Source organism: Wolffia australiana, chromosome 19, assembly GCF_029677425.1.
Source record: "Wolffia australiana isolate 7733 chromosome 19, ASM2967742v1".
NCBI lineage: Eukaryota > Viridiplantae > Streptophyta > Magnoliopsida > Alismatales > Araceae > Wolffia > Wolffia australiana.
The window spans coordinates 8,965,001-8,972,500 of NC_135853.1; the positions used below are offsets into that span (position 1 = coordinate 8,965,001).

General features: G+C 55.1%; 2 pseudogenes across 1 annotated transcript; both read left to right on the forward strand.

Annotated features, from left to right (window-relative positions):
• The window catches only part of LOC144715526 (peroxidase 5 pseudogene), a 1,573-nt pseudogene extending 69 nt beyond the window's left edge, over window positions 1-1,504 (forward strand).
• A 4,584-nt stretch (window positions 1,505-6,088) lies between these two features.
• Window positions 6,089-7,380, forward strand: LOC144715798 (peroxidase 5-like; annotated as a pseudogene). Its single transcript, XR_013584739.1, has 2 exons — window positions 6,089-6,406; window positions 6,529-7,380. The product of XR_013584739.1 is annotated as a peroxidase 5-like (transcript).
• Window positions 7,381-7,500: the final 120 nt, after the last annotated feature.

The window sequence follows — 7,500 nt, forward strand, 5'->3', positions numbered from 1 at the left end:
CCATCGCCGATTGCGCGTGTTGACCTCGCTGCTCTTCAGCCTCAACGCCAAGACCTTCTGCGTATGCGACCCACGGACGACTCCACGGTTGGTATGATTACGGGTCAACAGACGTAAAGCAACGGACGAAACGCGGCTCACAGTAGACGCCGTCAACCTTGCAAGCCCGGGACGAAGAACGCTTACCGATCTATAAAAGGTCCAGAGTGGCCAATCTAATATCGCAATAGCATCTCTTAGGTTGGAACTCCTTTCAGATAGCAGCCTATCAAAAGAGTTCCGGCAAGAACCTGGCTTTAGAAATGTCGCGAACCACGCCAGGCGTTTTGTTCGTCGCTTTCAGACTGGCTGTTCATTCTTTGTCTCTGGTCGCCGCCACGCACCCCTCAAGGCGGGCTTCTACGGAGGAGCTGCCCGCAGGCGGAGCGCATCGTGAGGAACGTTGTCGGGCGGCTGTGGCCAACCCGGGCATCGGGGCGGGTCTCATAAGGCTGCACTTCCACGACTGCTTCGTCAGGGTAAGTGTCCTTGCCTGGCAGAATAGAACTCGCCTCCCTCACGTACAAGGAGTAGGCTTGTATTTCTCTCTCCGGCAGGCCCCTTATCCTCCGGTGCTCATCGTTTGTTCTCCTGTGCACAGGGATGCGACGCCTCCGTCCTTCTCGAGGGCAGTGAATCCGAGCAGATGAACATCGCGAACCTGAACAGCCTCCGGGATTGGCCATCAACGAAGCCAAGGCCCTGCTGGAGTCTCAGTGCCCCCAAACTGTGTCCTGCGCCGACGTCCTCGCCTTCGCCGCGCGCGACGCTTCCGAGTTCACCGGCGGCATCCGCTACAAGGTCCCCGCCGGACGGCGCGACGGCAGGATCTCACTCAAGGCTGAGGCCGATGTGCTCCCATCCCCATTCGCAGGCGCCGCGGTCCTCGGCGAGGACTTTCGAAAGAAGGAATGTCGCTGGAAGACATGGTGGTGCTCTCCGAGCCCACTCCTGGGCATCGCCCACTGCCCCACCTTCTCTCGCAGGCTCTACGCCTTCAACGCCACCCACCCGCAGGATCCCTCCATGGACGCCGGCCTCGCCGAGTACCTCAAGAGACGCTGCCCGCCTCCGGGGCGGGACCCCACCGCGGTGCCGCTGGACGTGGCCACGCCCAACCTCCTGGACGTGCAGTACTACAGGAACCTCAAGGCGGGGAAGGGGGTGCTCATCTCCGACCAGACCCTCTGGACCAGCTCCCTTACGGCAAACCTGGTGAACTCCTTCGCCCAGAAGCCCAACCTCTGGGCCAAGAAGTACGCCGACGCCATGGTGCGCATGGGCGCCATCGACGTCCTCACCGGCAACCAAGGCGAGATCAGGGTCAAGTGCTCCGTCGTCAACAGCCTGTGAACAGCAGATCTAAAGAAGCGCCCTGCGGTGCTGCATTCGTTATTTTTTCCTGTTCTCAACGCCATCGCGATCCAATAAATGGAGGACGATTCAGAATCTCTTTTTTTTGTTAGTCGGGCCGTTTCTTTACTCGTACCCACTGCCCTCCGGCGGGATCTCTTCTGTTTCTAGAGGGCTGGGTGAATTCTGGACTCCCCGGCCCCCACCGGGCAGGGGAGCTCTGCGCCTGCACCAACTCCTCCCAAAGGAATTCTTGCTATCGTGTTTTAGACGCGTACCGTGTCTTCGACGCGCATCGTGTTATAGACGCGTGCGACGTCTCGCTGTGTCTCATCTTATTACATCGGTTCACGGGCACGTGGGAAAATGTACCCTCCCGCTCATGGGCGCTGGGCATATCACTGCCCGCCTTGCCGTCGTTTAATTCCTTACTCCTATCCGGCGGACGGGGGATGGGTCTTTAAGAACGTGCACGGCCCTTTTGTAAGCCTCTTGCTGGCCTTCCCCTGTCACCTACATTACGGCTCCGCAGCGCGTGCGCAGCAGTTCATGTTTCCTACCTTTCAAGTCAACGTAATGGGACCGAAACTCACACGTCATGACATCTGGAAATAAGGGACTCCAAATCTTCTTTCCTGCTTTGCTCCCCGTCGTCCTCTCCCAAGACCAAAGTAACCCTCATCTTAGGGTTCGTTATTTAAGCACGTCCGACTCGCGATGCAGATGTGCCTTGTTTTGCTTGAAGGAGCGGAATGTCCCCCCCCCCCCCCAAATACATGTGTTTCTTGGAGGCACTATGGAAGAGACGCTTGTTCTCCCACCGCCGAGCGTCCCGGTTCTGCCGTGACGTATTTTCCCACTACAAATGGATGCGGAGTGGAGAAAAGGAGATACCAGAATCACGGGCGTGCGCCTCTTAGTCTTCCATTTCTGTCGTAACAAAGTCGTCAATTGCTGCCCTTCTCTAGACTATCCTTTGGCCATCGTTTTGGCGGTCCCTGACATGTTGGCTGACGGCGTTTTATGGGTTTCATCATCGACTCAGTTTGACGCCCATGAAGAGAATGATTCTTTCCGTTCTAGTTCACAAATCGTCTTCAAAGTTTTACTGAAAACATTTAACATTTTGCAAATCCTTCGCGCCAAACTCTCGCGTCGCTTAACTTAGATCGGCCTGAGCACAACCAGCTTCAATTTCTTGTATCGACTTTACTAAACCGCACTAGAATCGGCACATTCCAGGACCAACAGTGCAGTGTTTCCTAGTGTACGGCCGTGGGACGTACAATAGAGTATTAATTCGGTACATTTATACCGGAAAAATAACCCGGATAACTGCCGTGTTAGCGGCGCCCGGAGGAAATTCCCGGACCTACGCGCTGATTCGGAGTTATGTTTACGAAGTATAATCCAGGCTAAACTCTTTCCGCGTGAGTGAAATCCTGATGTAAGTCACTTCCTTTCAACTGAAAATCCGTCCCAATGAATTCCATGAAGAATTGATAAAGTTTATTGGAACAACAGTGTTACTGGCAACGAGAAGCCGACAAAGACTAGGAGAAGGTAGATAAAGGGGTTGACCAAAGAGAGCACAAATCCAACATGGATCCTCTCCTTTCCTGAACAGTCGGCAGACATGGACAGAGGAGACTGACACTTGATCAACTTATACAGAGCATGCCTCCATGGATGGTACACCACTGCAGTCGATTTAAGGACATCCTCCGCGAGCTCGTATCCGACACTTGATGAAGATATTTACGTGGATGGAAATCAGTTCCATCTGCCCTGCCCATTTTGAATCGGGCGAAGCACACCCCCGGGCTGCGGCTCGCCTAAATAAACTATTGGTGGCAGGCCTCTAGAAAGCACCACATAAGTTAAAAGAGTAGATCCTAATTCATCCGCCACAAAATATCTCGGGAAAACTTTGGGATAAAATGAATCATCATGTCTCTCTCTCTTATCTCGTTCTCGCAGTGTCCTCAAAGCCTCCGTCGGCTGAGCAACCGGGCTCGGACGGACCCGAACATTAAACTCTCGGGTTTGTATCCTTAGAAGTTTTCATTTATGCGCCTTTATCTACCTTCGCCCAGTTTGGTCAAGAAAATTGAAACAAGGTTGTGCAATAATACGAACCACGGGACTACCAGAAGAAGATACCAAAGAGTCTGACTAAGGATTATGAGTCAGGCTGCCAAGGAACACAGGCTTCTCTTCTTGCCAAGTCGTCCATTCTGAATCTCCATGGGATTCAAGAAAACGGTTATCATGTAGAATTATTGCACGTGTCTATCAAATTCCTTGGAACTTGCTTCTGCCCGATACTCTGTCCCTCCAATTTCCTTCTCTCCTATCTGATTATCCCCGTTTCTGTCTCTCTACCATTCCCTCTTTCTCTCTTCCCTTCTCTCCCTCTCTTTGATTCTATCTCTCTCCCCGCATCTATTACCCTTCTCCTTTCTCTACCTTTCTCTCGCTCTCCCTCCCTCTTTCTCTCTCCCCCTCTCTCCCTGTTTCTTTCTATCGCCTACTCTCCATCTCTCGCTCTCGCCCTCTTTCTCTCTATCTCTCTCTTTCTCCTTTTCTCAGTCACATTGGTTCCGGTCTCTATGGATCCTTCTCCCGCTTTCTCTTCCCTCTTCCATTATTCGCTTTCGCATCTCTCTCTCTCTATCCTTTTACGCTCTCTCCTTCTCCTGGTGTGTTTGTCTTTCGCTCCGCCATCTTTCTACTGGTTCCTCTCTCTCTCTCTCTCTCTCTCTCTCTCTCTCTCCCTCTTTCTCTCTCTCTCTCTCTCCCTCTCTCTCTCTCTCTCCCTCTCTCTCTCTCTCTCTCTCGCTCTCTCTCGCTCTCTCTCGCTCTTTCTCTCTGTCTCTCTCTTCTCTTCTCCCTCTCTCTCTCTCTCGCTCTTTCTCTCTGTCTCTCTCTCTCTCGCTCTCTCTCGCTCTCTCTCGCTCTTTCTCTCTGTCTCTCTCTCGCTCTCTCTCGCTCTCCTTCCTCGCCCTCGCTGATCTCTTTCGCCGTCACTCTATCTCTCGCTCCCTCTCCTCCGTCGCCCTCGCTTATCTCTTTCGCCGTCCCTCTCTCTCTCTCTCCCTCTCCTTCCCCGCCCTCGCTGATCTCTTTCGCTGTCACTCTCTCTCTCGCTCTCTCCTTCCTCGCCCTCGCTGATCTCTTTCGCTGTCACTCTATCTCTCGCTCCTCTCCTCCGTCGCCCTCGCTTATCTTTTTTCGCCGTCACTCTATCTCTCTCTCTCTCCTTCCTCGCCCTCGCTGATCTCTTTCGCCGTCACTCTATCTCTCGCTCCCTCTCCTCCGTCGCCCTCGCTTATCTTTTTCGCCGTCCCTCTCCTTCTCTTTCCTGCTGTGTGTCTCTCTCTTCTCTTCTCTCTCTGTCGGGCTCTCTCTTTTTCTCTGTGTCGTGCTCTCTCTCTCTCTATGTTGGTCTCTCTCTCTCTGTGTCCGGCTCTCTCTCTCTCTCTCTGACTCTCCCCCTCTCCCTGTCGAGCTCTCTCCCGCTCTCTGTCTGCTCTCTCTCTCTATATATATCCATCTCTCACTTTATCTCGCTTTCTCAGTCAATTCATTCGCTCTGTTTCATTGTCTCTCCTTCTTTCGTTTTCAACTGCTACTATGGCTCCCTCGCTCTCTCTCTCTGTGTCACTCCATTCTCCCTCTCTTTCGCGCGGTCTTTATCTCCCTTCGGCGCCTTGTTTCTCTTTGGCCCTTTCTTTCTTTCCCGCTCTGCCTCTCCCTCTCTCTCTCTCTCTCTCTCTCTCTCTCTCTCTCTCTCTCTCTCTCTCTCTCTCTCTCTCTCTCTCTCTCTCTCTCTCCCCCTCTCTCTCTCTCTCTCTCTCTCTCTCTCTCTCTCCCCCTCGCTCGCTCTCTCTCTCTCTCTCTCTCTCTCTCTCTCTCTCTCTCTCTCTCTCTCTCTCTCTCTCTCTCTCTCTCTCTCTCTCTCCCCCTCGCTCGCTCGCTCTCTCTCTCTCTCTCCCCCTCGCTCGCTCTCTCTCTCTCTCTCCCCCTCGCTCGCTCGCTCTCTCTCTCTCTCTCTCTCTCCCCCTCTCTCGCTCTCTCTCTCTCTCTCTCTCTCCCCCTTGCTCGCTCGCTCTTTCCTTCCCGTTCCTTCTCGCACGCTGTCTCTCTCTCGCGCCTGCCCTCCTTTCTGCGATATCTCTCCCGCTCTCTATGCCTCCGAGGTTCAGCGAAGCCTCGAATACAAGGCGGAGTGAGAAGACGGCGTTGGCCGTAGTTGCGATTCGTATAATATTTTTAACCAGGAAGTGAGCGAATCCGGAGAGAGAGAGAGAATCGGACGGAGCGAAAGAGAGAGCGCTAATGACGGCGAAGGAGAAAGACAGCTACAGAGAGCGAGCCAAGGACAGACAGCCAACGACTGGGAGACGGAGCGAGGAAGATGCATCCCGATATACACCAACCCACTCACGCGGGCGCCCCCGCATCGCACAGAGACGTGATCCAGCGCCCATCGCCGATTGCGCGTGTTGACCTCGCTGCTCTTCAGCCTCAACGCCAAGACCTTCTGCGTATGCGACCCACGGACGACTCCACGGTTGGTATGATTACGGGTCAACAGACGTAAAGCAACGGACGAAACGCGGCTCACAGTAGACGCCGTCAACCTTGCAAGCCCCGGACGAAGAACGCTTACCGATCTATAAAAAGGTCCAGAGTGGCCAATCCAATATCGCAATAGCATCTCTTAGGTTGGAACTCCTTTCAGATAGCAGCCTATCAAAAGAGTTCCGGGCAAGAACCTGGCTTTAGAAATGTCGCGAACCACGCCAGGCGTTTTGTTCGTCGCTTTCGTACTGGCTGTTCATTCTTTGTCTCTGGTCGCCGCCACGCACCCCCTCAAGGCGGGCTTCTACCGGAGGAGCTGCCGCAGGCGGAGCGCATCGTGAGGAACGTTGTCGGGCCGGCTGTGGCCGCCAACCCGGGCATCGGGGCGGGTCTCATAAGGCTGCACTTCCACGACTGCTTCGTCAGGGTAAGTGTCCTTGCCTGGCAGAATAGAACTCGCCTCCCTCACGTACAAGGAGTAGGCTTGTATTTCTCTCTGCGGCAGGCCCCTTATCCTCCGGTGCTCATCGTTTGTTCTCCTGTGCACAGGGATGCGACGCCTCCGTCCTTCTCGAGGGCAGTGAATCCGAGCAGATGAACATCGCGGACCTGAACAGCCTCCGGGATTGGCCATCAACGAAGCCAAGGCCCTGCTGGAGTCTCAGTGCCCCCAAACTGTGTCCTGCGCCGACGTCCTCGCCTTCGCCGCGCGCGACGCTTCCGAGTTCACCGGCGGCATCCGCTACAAGGTCCCCGCCGGACGGCGCGACGGCAGGATCTCACTCAAGGCTGAGGCCGATGTGCTCCCATCCCCATTCGCAGGCGCCGCGGTCCTCGGCGAGGACTTTCGAAAGAAGGGAATGTCGCTGGAAGACATGGTGGTGCTCTCCGGAGCCCACTCCCTGGGCATCGCCCACTGCCCCACCTTCTCTCGCAGGCTCTACGCCTTCAACGCCACCCACCCGCAGGATCCCTCCATGGACGCCGGCCTCGCCGAGTACCTCAAGAGACGCTGCCCGCCTCCGGGCGGGACCCCACGCGGTGCCGCTGGACGTGGCCACGCCCAACCTCCTGACGCGTGCAGTACTACAGGAACCTCAAGGCGGGGAAGGGGGTGCTCATCTCCGACCAGACCCTCTGGACCAGCTCCCTTACGGCAAACCTGGTGAACTCCTTCGCCCAGAAGCCCAACCTCTGGGCCAAGAAGTACGCCGACGCCATGGTGCGCATGGGCGCCATCGACGTCCTCACCGGCAACCAAGGCGAGATCAGGGTCAAGTGCTCCGTCGTCAACAGCCTGTGAACAGCAGATCTAAAGAAGCGCCCTGCGGTGCTGCATTCGTTATTTTTTCCTGTTCTCAACGCCATCGCGATCCAATAAATGGAGGACGATTCAGAATCTCTTTTTTTGTTAGTCGGGCCGTTTCTTTACTCGTACCCACTGCCCTCCGGCGGGATCTCTTCTGTTTCTAGAGGGCTGGGTGAATTCTGGACTCCCCGGCCCCCACCGGGCAGGGGAGC